The sequence below is a fragment of the Rattus norvegicus genome, chromosome 5, assembly GCF_036323735.1.
Source record: "Rattus norvegicus strain BN/NHsdMcwi chromosome 5, GRCr8, whole genome shotgun sequence".
In the NCBI taxonomy this organism is placed as follows: domain Eukaryota; kingdom Metazoa; phylum Chordata; class Mammalia; order Rodentia; family Muridae; genus Rattus; species Rattus norvegicus.
In genome coordinates, this window is record NC_086023.1 from 58,442,561 (window position 1) to 58,458,480 (window position 15,920).

At 35.8% G+C, this 15,920-nt stretch overlaps 1 pseudogene; it reads left to right on the forward strand.

The window, feature by feature from the left end:
• Positions 1-7,879: 7,879 nt before the first annotated feature.
• Hnrnpa1-ps31 (heterogeneous nuclear ribonucleoprotein A1, pseudogene 31) lies at positions 7,880-8,846 on the forward strand (annotated as a pseudogene).
• Positions 8,847-15,920: the final 7,074 nt, after the last annotated feature.

The following is a 15,920-nucleotide window of genomic DNA, read 5'->3' on the forward strand; positions in this document are numbered from 1 at the left end:
CAGAAATTTGATTTCCCCAGGGCTACTCAAATTTATTTGTTGCATAATTACACATGATTTACTTATTAAAAATTATTTTCTACTTAGTTATAGGTTAACTATATCACTTATATATTTTCCTAAATTTAAAAGGCATAATTTCTCCGTATAACAAGGATGATTTGCTACATTTTAATCTAAATTAGTTTTTAAATTAGCATTTGTAGAAAAATGCGAACAACTACCAAGTATTCATCATCTTTTTTCTGTTGTTGTAAAAATATAAAAAAAATAAAATAAAATAAAATAAAAACGTAAGGTTGTCTTTTACCTCGATAGGTTCAGCACCGCGGTGCCCCAAGATATCTGCTTAGATATATTGGTGGAAATATATCCCAACTCCTCGGTGGCGGCCCAGTGTCTCCTGCTGCCGCACATTTTCCTACACTTAAACTGTCACATAAAAGAACACACAGCACAATAACCTTTGTCCTAATTGATAAGATATAATTGCCCACCTAAACATACAAAGCCCAATACATCCATCCCTTAAGAACATTAATAACTACCTGTAAATACACAGAGCGGAATCTTAAAGTCACTCTCCATTGTTGTCCCTCAGCTCCTCTCCCTGTCCCTCCTGTCTCTTCTCCTTTCCATTCCAGTATCCTCCTCTTGCTTCCGACTTCTCTCCCACCCATCCTTCCTTCTCCTCCAATGACAGGCCTCCTTTTATCCTGTATCTGCCCCTCACCTGTATTTTACAAATTCAGTGGGGAGAAGGTTATGGTGATATCACCTGAGTCCTGAGTACCTTGATCAGGTAGCTGTCCTTGAGGCAGAGGAATTAGCATCAAAATAAAGGTAACTCCAGGGAAAACCACAACACTTTTCTAGTAAGACAAGGTGTGTCTATACACAGGTCATTCTATTAGACCCTGGACCTTAAAGCAATTTTTTTCAGTCTTACTTTTTTATAACAGTATATGTACTCCTAACATCATCTTACTAATTTGAAATTCATCAATACTTTTTAATTATGAGCAATTCCACTTTTGGAATTCATTTTTAACATTATGAACATTAAAAATTGAAGATGCTATGATAAAATGACTGAGCAACATGATTACAAAATATCAGGCAAAATACTCTGATTAGTTCAATGTTCTTCCCAAAGCTAAATTTTTGTGTTATAAAATGTTATCTTAAAAATAAAAGAGGTATGTAGGCTCATGTAAATGTCATATACGTGAGAACTTTACAATATGATGAATTTGAGCAACGTCTATCATGTTCCTGTGGTATGAGAGCAAAGATCAAAATAAGCATTTGCTAGTGAGAAGACCCTTCTCTAGACATCTGCTTTCCCAACACCTTCAGTTCTTTTTTTCCAGGCATTCATTAGGAATGCATTTTTATTTTATAGGCTGCTGTGTCAATGCTAGCTAATTAGAAGTCAGATGAGTAATACAGAAGGCTAATATCTCTAGATAAACCAAAATAGAATCTACATAACTATGCATACCATGCTGTGAATTATTTTTAGTTACCATAGTCAAAGTAACTGGCATTAGGCAACAAAAGGAGAGAGCCAGGAAGCAAATGAGAGTAACTTTATTCAATTTTATTGAATGAGGAATTAGAAGCCTGAATTAGAAGGAAGAAACAGAGAATGAGACAGAGGAGGTAGCATGGATAGCCCTTCTCTTACTTTTCCGTTGCTGTGAAATGACCCCATTGCTGAGACTATTTAGAAAAAGAAAGTCTTTAATTGGAGGCCTGAGTCAAATACCAATGTGAGTCCATGTCCGTCATCATGGGAAGTTTGTCAGCAGACAGGCAAGCATAGTATGAAAGAAATGTCAAGAGCTTACCTATTCGGACAACAACCATTAAGCAGAAAAGAGAGAAAAAAATGGGTATGCTATGGGTTTTCAAAATGTTAAAACCCACCCCTTCCTTCTCTAACAAGGTCCCATGTCCTAGTACTCCCCAAAATAGTTCGACCAAGTGGAGACCAAGCATTCAAGTACATGAGCCTTTGGAGGCCATTATTATCCAAATTATCATAACCTGAAACACTCCTTATATAAAAAGAGCAAAGCAACTTTTGGAGCAAAAATGAAACCTAGAATTGTAAGGATAAAATAAAAGAGATGAGATCATTAGATTTTTTCATAGACAAAATGATACACCTAGTGTAAAATATATATATATATATATATATATATATATATATATATATATATATATACAATCTGTGTGGAGTAATAATTTAAATGCGAAACAGCCAAAATATTAAAACATTGAAAAATACTTCATTCTCATACCAGTGGGACCCATTTTATAACACAAACATAATAGTAAAGTAGGTCTTATGACACTGAAAAGAGTTCTCAAGGTTAGACATTAGGATTTGACATTGGAATCACTCTTCATTAGCAAGGCAGAACCGAATAAACCAAAGGGACTCTTGTGTTTCAAATGACATATATCTATGAGATATATAAATCACAGATAACATTTTAGAATATCTGTGAGTGAATAAAAATCTATCCTTTCCATATGTTAAAATTCAGTCTGACATCCAAATAAGGAAATTGTGGCATGCAAATGACAAGAAATACCAGCCCATTATGAAGAAGATAATAGGAACTGCATTAATGGAAGGCATTAAAGCAATCATGAAACTGTGATCCAATTACTCAAAACAATAGAGTTAATGAATAAGAATAGATCCAAGCTGAATTTCTCTAGGTGAAAATGGGAATGTCTTGAATTAAATTGCACATAGAGAAGAGTGAATGACAGATAAACCCTTGTAGAGTAAGCTAATAGAACTGAAGGCATAGCAATACCAGATAATCTTGACTCATCCTTTTCTAACTAAGCTGGGGATATAATCATGTGATTGCCCAGTCCCAACCTCCTCATTTTGGACATGTTTTATTCCTGATATTATCATAGCTCCATGGGATCTCATATATCAGGTGGTCCTTAGTAATTTTACATATTGCTTAAAGGTCAATGGCAGCTTTAATCTGTTTCATAATACTTAGGTCATTTAATTTATTTCATTCCATAAAGTAAAATATATCATCTCAGATCCTCACAAGTACAAATATGAATCCAATAAAACTTTTGAGAAGGAATAAATACATGCATTTGCTATGCTATATTATTATAATTTATGTAATTAGTAGTAATTGTTTTCATGTCTCGTATAATTTAAAATTAACTCACCATTTAAAATTATCTATAGGCATGTAAAGATATATACATATAGCCTTTCTATCTGTCTGTCTTTTTGTCTATATATACTGTGTTTAATTTATCCATGATTTTTGGTAGGACTTCAAATGAAAAGAATGTGATTAGTGTACAAAAAAATATAATGAACCCAGGGAACACTTTAAGTTACCCCAAATATAATTAATTAGAATCCTTCTAGGTGAGAAAAAGGAGGTTCATGTATTGAAGTCATGTAAATAAAGAAAGGATTTGTTGTGAAATATAACTTGTCAATTCATTATTAACAGATGGGAAGAAGGAAGTAGACAGTGTCATGTTTATTTAATTAACACCTATTAAGTTTAAAGATCATATTTCCAAATATAGTTTAAAATTAAGTTGCTTTAAATAATGGGAAAAACTGAGTGTCCACTAGTTTAAACTAAAAAGCTGATTGTGGGGTGGGCAGTACACACATGGATCTTACACTAATTTATTCTATTCAATTAAAGTTTCCTAATTTTCTTGACTCTATACAAATTATGCTTTAGACATCCATGGTGAAGTGGCCAGGGTGACAATGGAAAAACATTTCGAAAAATAACCTTAATTATAGTTAAACTTTTGTATCATAATTAGTGTAGGTTTTTGTATTTTTCCTAAGTATGATGCAACTAATATTTACTAATCACTACTATAAAGTGTAGATTTATCATACTCAATTTTTTCATTCAAATACTTGCTCAGATCATCTGTAAAGGTAATAGATCTCTTCTTTCTGATACTGCAACAACATGATCTGGCATGTTAATAATTTTTCTTTCTATATGTGTATATGTGAACAAATACTTTTTCAGACAAATAAATTCTTCATCAGATAAAATAAAGGCCTTTAAAATACAATAAGTATATATACTACTATAAAAGCTTCCCTGTTATATATGCATACATATATAAGGAGAGTGTAAGCATAGATACCTTGTAGCAAGGAACAATGCACAACTCCTTTCTAGATACCAGAGGCTATCAAATAAAAGTCCAGTGCCAAGAATGGGTTACCTCTATTGCAGCTGTTGGCAACTGAAGTTCTAGAGACACACTGATGTTGCTGCCTACTCTCATTACTCTTGGGTACCTTCTAGAATTTTATGGTAATATCCTTTTGCTGAAGTAACTGTAAACTATAGTCATAGAATATGGAAAAATAAAAATTACCAACTTGAAAGCATCACTCTCTCACCACCTAGATGCCATAGTGCTTGAAGATGCTATGCATACAACGTGAGGAGAAGAAATTAATCCTACCCAGCTTTGAAACCCTTGGGCTACAGTAATGGTGTTCTGGAAAGGTATGTCCACTGGTAAAACATCAGTTACAAGAGTAACCGTGTTTTTCATGGGATTGCAGGCTTACACCACAAGATGATCCACATGCCTAGCATCAAGTCCTGTGGCTAGATATAACATATCTACTAAGGAAGAACCTAATTCTATTGTTTTACTGAGTGGATATAAACTGATTACAAATGACATGTTCTCTACCCATAGATTAGTGTATTTTGCAGTCTTCTTTGCAAGTGCTTACTTTTGTAGCTCATAGACTCACAACTGGACCGTGCAGAGGATGAGAAATACACAATGGTCAACCCCAAATGAGACATATCTCTAAGCTCAGGGATCGTTCAGGAATAGAAAGAAAAAACTAATGATCAGAATCTTTGGATAACTATGTCAAATTATTATTTTCTAGATGCAACAGGATAATTGCACCTGTGAACTCACAGGGCCTTGACCATATGCACAAGGCTGGAATAAATTTAATTCATTCAAAGTCCCTAGATGGAGGCGTAGCTACAGTTTTCCACTCCTAGGCAATTGATAGCAGTTTGAGAAGAAGGATTCAGTTTTATTTAAGGGTATGGTTGTTGGTAGTTTGACCACATTCTAGAGTATGGCCACATACTCAGAGATACATGAACAACACATATTGGATGCAATGCATTATTCTTAAAAGGCATGAAGTTACAAAGTTATTAGCTTAGGACAGATTTTGGAGGAGTTAGGGAGAAAAGTGTGTATAAACAAGATCTGAAATATATGAAATTATCAAGATTCAATAAATACTTTTAAAAATTATAGAAGGAAATTTTAGTTGTACAATAGTATAAGGTTGTCAAACAAATGTTATACATATAGCAGAAATACAAATATTTAATGTAGAAAAATATTTAAATGATAAGAACCAGATCATGATAAATATTTAATATACAGCTATCAGAAATCTAAATTTTTCCTAAAGCAGAGATATATTTTTAAATTATGATGAATTAAAATAAGCATCAAATTTATTCTAACATCTATATGTATATTTATAAAACTTCAAATACAATTTTATTAATCATATCAAATATTACTATACTAATACATATTTAAAGTGTATTTTAAAATATGACTATATTTGTTTTATATTTATATACATAACCTTATAATTATAGTTATTACATTATTTTATAATTTTAAGTATATATCTCATATAAACACTACAAATTTTATTACAGATGTAATTATCATATGCATATCTATATACAAGTTTTGTGTATTGCTGCATGCTTCAGTGTTTATTTATTTATTTTTTGGTTTTTTTTTTTTTTCGGAGCTAGGGACCGAACCCAAGGCCTTGCGCTTCCTAGGCAAGCGCTCTACCACTGAGCTAAATCCCCAACCCCTTCAGTGTTTATTTACACATGTACATAGATATATTTACTTATAAAATCATTGGTTATGCCTCACAGACAACTTTTCTGACTAGAAGCTTTAGGTGGTTCATTATCTTTGGTTGTTAAGCATTATTTTTCTTATTGTCATACCCTGAGTTAGTTGCTTAGTATTTGATGCACATGTTAAGGCCTTATGTACTTCAGGATTATAAATAGATTCACATAAATTAAATAATATTTTAGTTCAGTTTATGTTGCTTTGAGAACACCATGACCAAAATCTACAGTTCATCAAGAGAAGCCAAACCTATGCACAAGTGAGGACTATTAGGTTAAAAGTATGGGGGATGCTACTAACTGGTTTAGTCCCTCCTTCATCTTCATATATCATTCTTATGTAGCACAGACTCACCTGTCCAGGAATTTTAGTGCCCAGAGTGGACTGGTGATCCTCCATCAATTAGCAATTAAGAAACTGACCCACTTATATTCCCCCAGGCTAACTCTATGCAAAAAATTCCTGAACTAAGCCTCCCCTTGAATAGTAAAGTTGACAATGATTATCTATCACATGAGACATGAACTTTTTTATGTGTCCTGCTAAAACCATAACTGCTCCTATTACTCACTGCATTCCATGTGTTGGTTGTAGTGCCAGGGAGGGAGTCAATACATGAACAAAATAATGGAATGAATTAACATTATTTATAGGAACAGAAACTGAATACTGAGAAATACATAATTAGCATGCTTGTTTTTGTTAACATCATGAAAATAGAACCCATACTCATACTCTGAGAACCATAAAATTGTATTTTGAATATGGCAAGCCCTCTTTCTGAGCATCCATTATTCCTAAAATAACTACCATGGCATATTATTATCTCCCCTGAATTCTCATGTCTCTAATATTAATTTCCATTCTTTATTATAGTAACATACCTTGTTTTCTATACGTTTTATGATGGGTGTGTTTAATAACATGAATTTCTGTTGAGCTTATCTATTGCAGTGATTATCATTGCAACTTACACACAACAAATATTTCAAAATATATAAAAAAGTTGAGCTGTACAATTTTATTCTGTATGTCATAAAAGATGTGGTTCTGATTGTTTGTTGTGAATTAAAGGAGTTCACTTCATTTAGTGATTTTTTTTAATTATATTTTGTGTATTGTGGATTCGGGTTTCTCAAACACTTACTTGCCTGCTGTTTGATTTATGGCATACTCTATCTCACTAAGACTTCTCACAATCTGCACTTAGGCTCCCCTTCTACCAACCAGCAAACTCATCTGATTTAGATGCTAGAGGAGGCATAGTAAAGCAAGAGCAGAGATGGAATAAAAACTCTTAAAATGGAAGATGTTCCTAACTTCCAACTCATGTCTTATCACCAAACACTCATTTCTTACTTTAATATCAAAAAACTGATTGAAATTCTTGGGCATTTAACTCAGAAAGAGTGGGGAAGAGGGCTCAGTGGGGAAGAGCCCTTGCTGAGCAAACATGAGAGCATGATTTGGGATGAACAATACTCATTGAAACAAAGAGTGCAAAGACTTCTGGTCCCTATACACCAAGTACTGGAGGATGGAGACAGGCACATGTTACGATCATTCAAGCCAGACATCTAGAATAAAGAGTAAGCTTTAATTCAATAAGAGGTCCTGTCTCTAACTAATAAGGCAGAGAATAATAAAGGAAGTTGGTGTTGTTCTCAGGTCTCCAGCAAACACACCTGCACACTCACATGCATGTTATATACATACATACAAAAGACACAAAAAAACAGAGTAGAAATAGAGAGGGTCTATATTAATGTTGTAGACTAGAGAACATTTTTTATCAAAAAAAATGTAACTTACTGGACACTTCATTATCTTATCCCTTTCTGACTTTTGATGCTCCTGAGGAAGTATCATTGCAGGCTCTCATCACCCTGTCAGCATGCCGGTAAGTGTCCCAAGGAGCCAGAACAGTTGCAGAAGCTTTAAACTAATGGATGAGTGTCCGAGGAGTCATTTTGAGCAATGGGGTACACTCACCGACTGTGCGGTAATGAGAGATCCAAACACGAAGAGATTCAGGGTCTTTGGATTTGTCACCTGTGCCACTGTGGTAGAGGTGGATGTTGCTGTGAATTCAAGACCACACAAGGTGGATGGAAGAGTTGTGGACCCTAAGAGAACTGTGTCAAGAGAAGATTCTCAGAAACCAGGTGAAAAATGTCTTTGTTGGCTTCATTAAAGAAGACATAAAAGAACATCACTTACAAGCTTATTTTGAGCAGTATGGGAAAATTGAAGTGACAGAAATTATAACTGACAGAGCCAGTTAGAAAAAGAGGGGATTTGCTCTTGTCACCCTTGATGAAAATGACTCTGTAGATAAGATTGTTATTCACAAATACCATACTGTGAATTGCCACAACTGCCAAATAAGTAAAGGTCTGTGAAGGAAGAGATAGCTAGTGCTTCATCCAGACAGAGAGCTTGAAATGGTTCTGGAAATTTTAGTGGTGGATGTAGAGGTGGTTTTTGTGGTAATAATGAATTGGGTCAAGAAGAAAATCTTCTGTGGTCCTGGTGGCTTTGGTGGCACCTGTGGTGGTGGTGGATATGGTGACAGTAGGTGTGGGGGTCAGTGGCGATGGCTATAATGGATTTAGTAATGGTGGAAGCAGTTTTGGAGGTGGTGGAAGCTATAATGATTTTGGCAATTATAACAACCAGTCTTCAGATTTTGGATCAGTGAAGGGAAGAAACTTTGGAGACAGGAGCTCTGGTCTTTATGGTGCTGGAGGACAGTACTTTGCTAAACCATAATTTAAGGTGGCTATGGAGATTTCAGCAGCAGCAATAGCCATGGTAGGGGCAGAGCCAGGAAGCAAAGCTTAGCAGGAAGGAGGGCTTGAGAAATGATAGGGAAGCCACAGGTTAAAACAGATTTTTGAACTTAGCTAAGCACAGTTGTGGCAAGACCTAGCTGCTACAAAGAAAAGTTTTTAAACAATAATTCTGTGTGTGGGCAAAAGCTTTAGGACTGCATTTGTGACTAATTTTATAATGGGTTATTTTAGTTTCTGTTCTGTGGAAAGGGTAAAGCATTCCAACAAAAGGTTTTACTGTAGACCTTTTTCACCCATGCTGGGGAATGCTAAATGTAATAGTCTGATTAGGAATGCACGTGTCTCTATTTTAAGGTGCTGTGTAAATTTAGTCTACTCTGAAGTCATCTTCGTAGACTTCCCCAACAGTGTGAAGTTAGACTTCCTTCAGGGTGGTATCAAGTTCCATTCGGAACACATATTTATGATTGCTTGGGTGGAAAAGCCATTTTCTTAAAAAAAAAGAAAAGAAAAAGAAAAAGAACTTGGTGTCGTTAAACTGCCAGTTACTGTTCTAACTTTTAATGAGTTTCGCCATTGAAAGGGTGAACCAAGCAAGGTCATAATTTTGTTACAAAATGGTTGTTGGAACCCCCTATGCAGTATCAAAATTGAATAATGATCTCAGATAAAATGTCAAATAAAATAAAATAAATGAAGCTTGTGTATTGTATATTATCATGTGTACTCAAATGATTACATTTTCTTGGAAAAGTCTAACTTACTTTGAAAAAATGTAAATGTTAACTTATTACATAAATTTTTTGTAGTTATTTTGGAGAGGAGTGAAGCACACTTTTAATGTTTTCCCTTAATTTTCCCTCAATTTAAAATTCCTTTAATTCTTTCATCTTATCAATGAAGTAGTCTTAAAAAAGAGTATTAAGTATTAGGCATTCTCATCTGTGAATAGAAGTGTGAACACCTTAATTACATTCAATTCTCTTTGATTATGCCTGTTATTTAACTGAGGATGGAGACACAGACAAGTGATGTGGGTTTTCCAATTATGTTAATGAAGAAGGTAAGTACAGCTAAGAGCATGATTACGAGGGTAAAAACCAGGGAAGTAGATGATGTCCTCACACTTCCTGACATAGAGTAACTGGAGAGTAAATATCAGTGATGTATTTACTGTTGTGCTGGGTAAGAATTCCTTTCTGTAAATATCTCTTCTGCACTCTCCTATTGCATGATATTTTTGTCACAAATCTTGGATGTAGTGTATCACAATTGTGATTATTTTGTGATGTAATATTATTAAAAGAATTAATACATCTTACTACAAATCAATTGTGACTTATATATGTGATATGACTCAATATCTGATTCAAGAAATTCACTGTAGCCTAACAAGAAACAATAGTAAGAACCCATTACATTTCCTTCTTAGTGAGAAAACTTCGTGGTTTAGGAAAACAACTGGTGGAGGAGAATGACTTTTGAAAGAGCACCTTTTATGCTTGGATTAATACTGGGACAATTCAAGAGAAAAAAAATTGGAAAAAGGGATCCCTAGAAAGTCTCTGAGAAAACAAATGGCTGGGAACCTTCAGGAAAGGACAATATCTTTTTCTCAGTTATCAGTTACAGGTTACATTTTCTTTTGTATGTGAGGTAACAGGCATTGCATAGTACTCTTGTTCAACTTGGATAGCACAGATGTCACATATGAGTGAACATGGAGAAGAAAGAAGGTGATATTAAAAATGCAATGCTTACTATGAAAGAAAGAAATGGGAATACAGAGCCTTAGAAATGAACGGAAGCCACTAAGCAGACATCTCTCATATATGTTGGAGTCTCAGAGCAGAAGTACAGTGCAGTGTAAGAAAAGTATGATAGGTTGACAATATTCAACATATCCTCTTAGTTGTCTATGTATGATTGGTGTGCTTGCTAGAAGTACAACAGTTTTATTCTGTTACAATTTCCATTGAGGAAATATTCATTAATACCTATTCAATAAGTACAATTGTAATAATTATGTACCTAAGGAAATGTTACATTTTCTTTCAATTTATTCCCGCTTTTGCTTTATGCGATTTGTATCACCCTTTTTCAAGGTTCCTTAACAGTTACGAAACACTACTCCAACTGCTAGCCAAGTGCTCAAATATCTGTGGAAAAAAAGAGACCATTTTCATTTAAAGAGGCATAATTTAAAGAGCCACAGTCAGTTATAACAATGGTCTAGAAAAAGACTAAACCTGGAAATAACATGAGTTTCTCCAACATTTTTCCCAATGAAAACTTGGGAAGAGGAAACAGGTGATAATGAGTGAGCAAACATGTGAAGATCACATTACTACAAAGACAAACCAAGGAAAATCACTTTTTGCCTGGTTTATGGAATTAGGCATTGATAATAGAAAACAGAATAAAGTTAAGAGTGATGACTTAGAACATCAGGAGGAAAAACTATCTCTAAGTTGCTCTCTAAAGAACTCCAAAGTTTGAGCACTTATTCTAGGAGTACACAGCTCACAAAATTTGGGCAGCCAAGAGTCTCAAGGCCTCACTGTGACCGCTTCAGACACTGCAGTTTCTCTGCTATAGTACCAAGGCTGGTACAGCATATCTCTTTTCCACAAATCCATACACAGTAAAACCTGTATACTTATCTATAGTCAAGCAGTCACGGTCCTACAGAGGCCAGGAGTTAGTCTCAGATATTAAATGAAACTGAGCACTGTTATTTATCCTTATGTAGACTATAGCAAACATGTATGTATGCATATATGTTATGTTTGCATGTATGTATGCATTCATGAATATGTATATACGTGTGTGTATGTGTCTGATTCTGTGTCTATGTATATATATTTATAAATATATGTGTATGAATATTTATATATTTGCACATGTACATTTATGTACAAATATGTATGTGTATGCATCTGTATATATGTATGTGAATACATGTATATGTATACATGTGTATGTAAATGAATACATGTATATGTATGGATATGCATAGATGTGACTTAGGGTTTCTGTTGCTGTGAAGAGACACTGTGACCCCAACAACTCTTATAATTGAAAACATCCCATTGGGACGAGCTTATAGTTTCAGAGGTTTAGTCTATTATTATCACAATGAGAAGGATGGCAGAATGTAGACAGAGATGGTGTATGAGAAGGTGCAAGGGTTCTAAATCTGGATTGGCAGAGAGCAAACAAAGAGAGACACTGGGCTTGGCTTGAGCTCCTGAAACCTCAAAACTCACTCCAGAGTCACACTTCTTGTAACAAAAACACATCCACTAACAGTGCCACTCCGTATGAGCCTAACAGGGACACTTTCATTCAAACAAACCCAGTATATTTATAGTAGTTTATGTATGTTTGTGTGTGTGAGTGTATATATATATATATATATATATATATATATATATATATATATATACTTTTCTTTTAAGAAAAAATTTTAAAACTTTATTCCAAGTCTACTAAGGTAAGAAATTTTTGTAATGAATTCTAAGTTCCTATTCAACATACAAGACTATACTCCAAATTAAATGTGTTCAAACTGGAAAAGAGTTTATAACCCAGTACCTTACTTTTCTACTGGATATTTTATGTATTTACATTTCAAATATTATGCCCTCTCCTACCTCTCTCCCTTCTCCCATAACTCCTCCCTCTGCCCCTACTTCTATAAAGATGCTCCCACTCCCACCCACCCACTCCCAACTCAATACCCTAACATTCTGCTACACTGGTGAAATGAGCCTTCATAGGACCAAGGACTTCTTTTCCTATTGATATCAGAAAATGCCATCCTCTGCTACATATGCAGTTGAAGCTATGGGTCCTTCCACGTGTACTCTTTGATTGGTGGTTTAGTCCACAGTAGCTCTTGGAATTCCAGTTGATTGATATTGTTGTTCTATCTATGGGGTTGCAAACACCTTCAGCTCCTTCAGTCATTTCTCTAACTCCTCCTTTGGGGTTCCCATGCTCAGTCCAACGGTTAGCTGCAAACATCCTCATTTATATCAGTAGAGCTCTGACAGTGGCTCTCAGGAGACATCCATATCAAGCTCTTGTCAGCAAGCACTTCTTGGCATCAACAACAGTGACTATGTTTGTTGTCCCCAGGTGGGCCAGTCTCTAGATGACCTTTTCTTCAGTCCCTGATCCAATATTTGTTCCTGTATTTCCTCCCATGAATATTTTGTTCCCCCTTCTAAGGAGGACTGTAGCTTCCACATTTGATCTTCCTTCTTCTTGATATATATATATATATATATATATATATATATATATATATATATATATATATATATATATATCCACCAAAACTAGATAAGATTGATGAAGCTAAGAGCTAAGAAGTACCTGCTGGGAGGAGCCAGATTTATATATCTCCTGAAAGGCACAGCCAGAGCATGTCAAATACAGAGGTGAATTCTAGCAGCAAACTGTTAGAACATGACCCCTGTTAGAGAAATTAGAGAAAGAATTGAAAGAGCTGAAGGGGAAATGCCAGCAATACCAACCAACTAGAGCTCCCAGGGACTAAACCTCTACCCAAAGACTAAATGGACTGACCCATGGCTCCAGCTGCATATGTAGCAAAGGATGGTCTTGTTGGGCACCAATGGAAGGAGAAACCCTTGGTCTTACCAAGGGTGGACCCCCAGTTTAGGGGAATGTTAGGGTGTGGCAGGAAGAGGGTGGATGGGGAAGGAAACACCATTATAGAAGAAGGGGAGGGAAAGGGAATAAGGGACTTACATCTGGGAAACTGGGAAAGGGAATAACATTGGAAATGTAAATAACAAAGTCCAATAAAAGAAAAAATAACAAAAGGAAAAAAGGACACATGATCCCTATGTTCATAGCAGCCTTATTTATAATATCCAGAAGCCGAAAACAATACAGATGCCCCTCAACAGAGGAATGGTTACAGAAAATGTGGTGCATTTACACAATGGAGTACTACTCAGGTATTCAAAACAATGACTACATGAAATTCTTAGGCCAGTGGATGGAACTAGAAAATATCCTGAGTGAGGTAACCCAATCACCAAAGAACACACATGGTACGTCCTCACTGATAAGTGGATATTAGCCCAAAGCTTGGATACCTAAGAAAAACTTCACAGATCATACAAACCCCAAGAAGGAAGACTAAAATGTGGATCTTTCATTCCCTCTTAGAAAAGAAAACAAAATACTCACAGGAGGAAATACAGGGACAAATGGTGAAACAGGGACTGAAGAAAAAGTTATCCAGGGATTGCCTCACCTGGGTTTTCATCCCATATGCAGCCACCAAACCCAGTCACTATTGCTGATGCCAAGAAGTTCTTGCTGACAGGAGCCAGCTATGGGTGTCTCTTGAGAGGCTTTGCCAGGACCCTACTGATACAGATGAGGATGGTTACAGCTAACCATTGGTCTGAACAAGGGGATCCCAATAGAGGAGTTAGAGAAAAGTCTGAAAGAGCTGAAGGGGTTTGCAACACCATAGGAAGAAGAACAAAATCAATCCAACTAAACCCCACCAGAGCTCCAGGGACTTAATCGCCAGCTATTGGGTATACATGGAAGGACTCATGTCTCCAGCCACATATGTGGCAAAGGATTGCATTGTTCAGCATCAGTTGGAGGAAAAGCCCTTGGTCCTGTGAAGGCTCATTTCCCCAATGTAGGGTTATGCTGGGGTGTGAGGTTGGTGTGGGTGGATAGGAATAGGAGCATCCTGGTAGAAATTGGTGGAGAGGCAGGTGATATAGTTGAGGGGAGAAAGGGGATAACATTTGAAATGTAAATACATAAAATAGCCAAGAAAAATAAAATATTAAATTAAGAAAGATTTTTTTAAAAAAAATAGGACATGGTGAATTTTGTAGCTAAATCAATGGAACCAGAAATCTCATCTTGAGTGAGGTAACTCAGTCACACACCGTAGGTGCTAACTTATAAGAGGATATTAGCCATAATTTACAGTGAAGTCCAATCTTATGGTTTCTTTGGAAAGTCAGTTGTGTTGGAAGGCATTTTGCAGGAGCAAACAAATGAAGAGGTGTTTTCTGAAAGCAGACCAAGGTCAGAACATGTTTTTCTAAAGCAAGCACAGGGAAGGACAAATAATGAACGGTTCTTCTATAACAACACACATGTATTGGCTCACCTTACATTGTGTTGCTGTGCTGCATTGTCTTGACTCCACAGAGATAAACATACCAAAAAAACAACATACAAAAAAAAAAAAAACTTCTGGTAGTGTTCTGGTGGCTTCTTGCCACTTCTGTTGATTTGGGCCAATTGGCAGAGTGATGCCAACTGACACCGACTAACATGGAGGTTTTCTAAGACAGTCTCATCTGCTGAGGTCAGACCCCTGAAATGACTTGTGGTGTTTGGAGAGAGTATAAATGAGACTCAGTTGACTGTGAACGGGGAAAGCAACACTAGTTTTGCTATACTTCGTTGGCCGCACATCTTCACCTTAGCTGGGCTTCATTTCATTGACAGGCATAGCAGAGAACTCCTGAAGTCCCTGCTAGTCCTGGTCACAACTGGTGACTCACAGCAAAATACTGAAGGGTTCGATGTTTCTGCTGGATTGCGCCCCCACTGTTGATTCGTGTTTGTATATTTGTGAATTGTCTGTGAGTAGATGGAGCAGCCACTGCTGACTCCTGTGAACTGAAATGCTGATTTTCTGACAACACAGATCGGATTAGCTTCGAAGAACAACTTGCAAGCAGGTCTACTCCCCCCATGTACTAATAACCTATCTTTTCCATTACTTCTGGTGGGTGCTGAGAATGAAGGGATGTTAAAGCATTAAAAGCATTATTAAAAGTAAGATTTGAAATATCTAAGCTACACTATAGAATAACCAGCTAAAATCCACAGACTCAAGCTAATTCTTTCTTTTCGTGCTCTTAATATCTGATCTTCGTCAGCTATGTGGCCAGGGAATGTTGATCTTCATTTTTACCTAGTACTTTTTTCCTCTGTCACGTCCCTGATGTTAATAGAGTATAATAAAGTCTGTAAAGTTACTAAGAAAAGGTATTAGTATTACAGGTATAAAGATATAAGTATTTCTGTAGAGTTTTTTTTTTTTTGAAATATAAC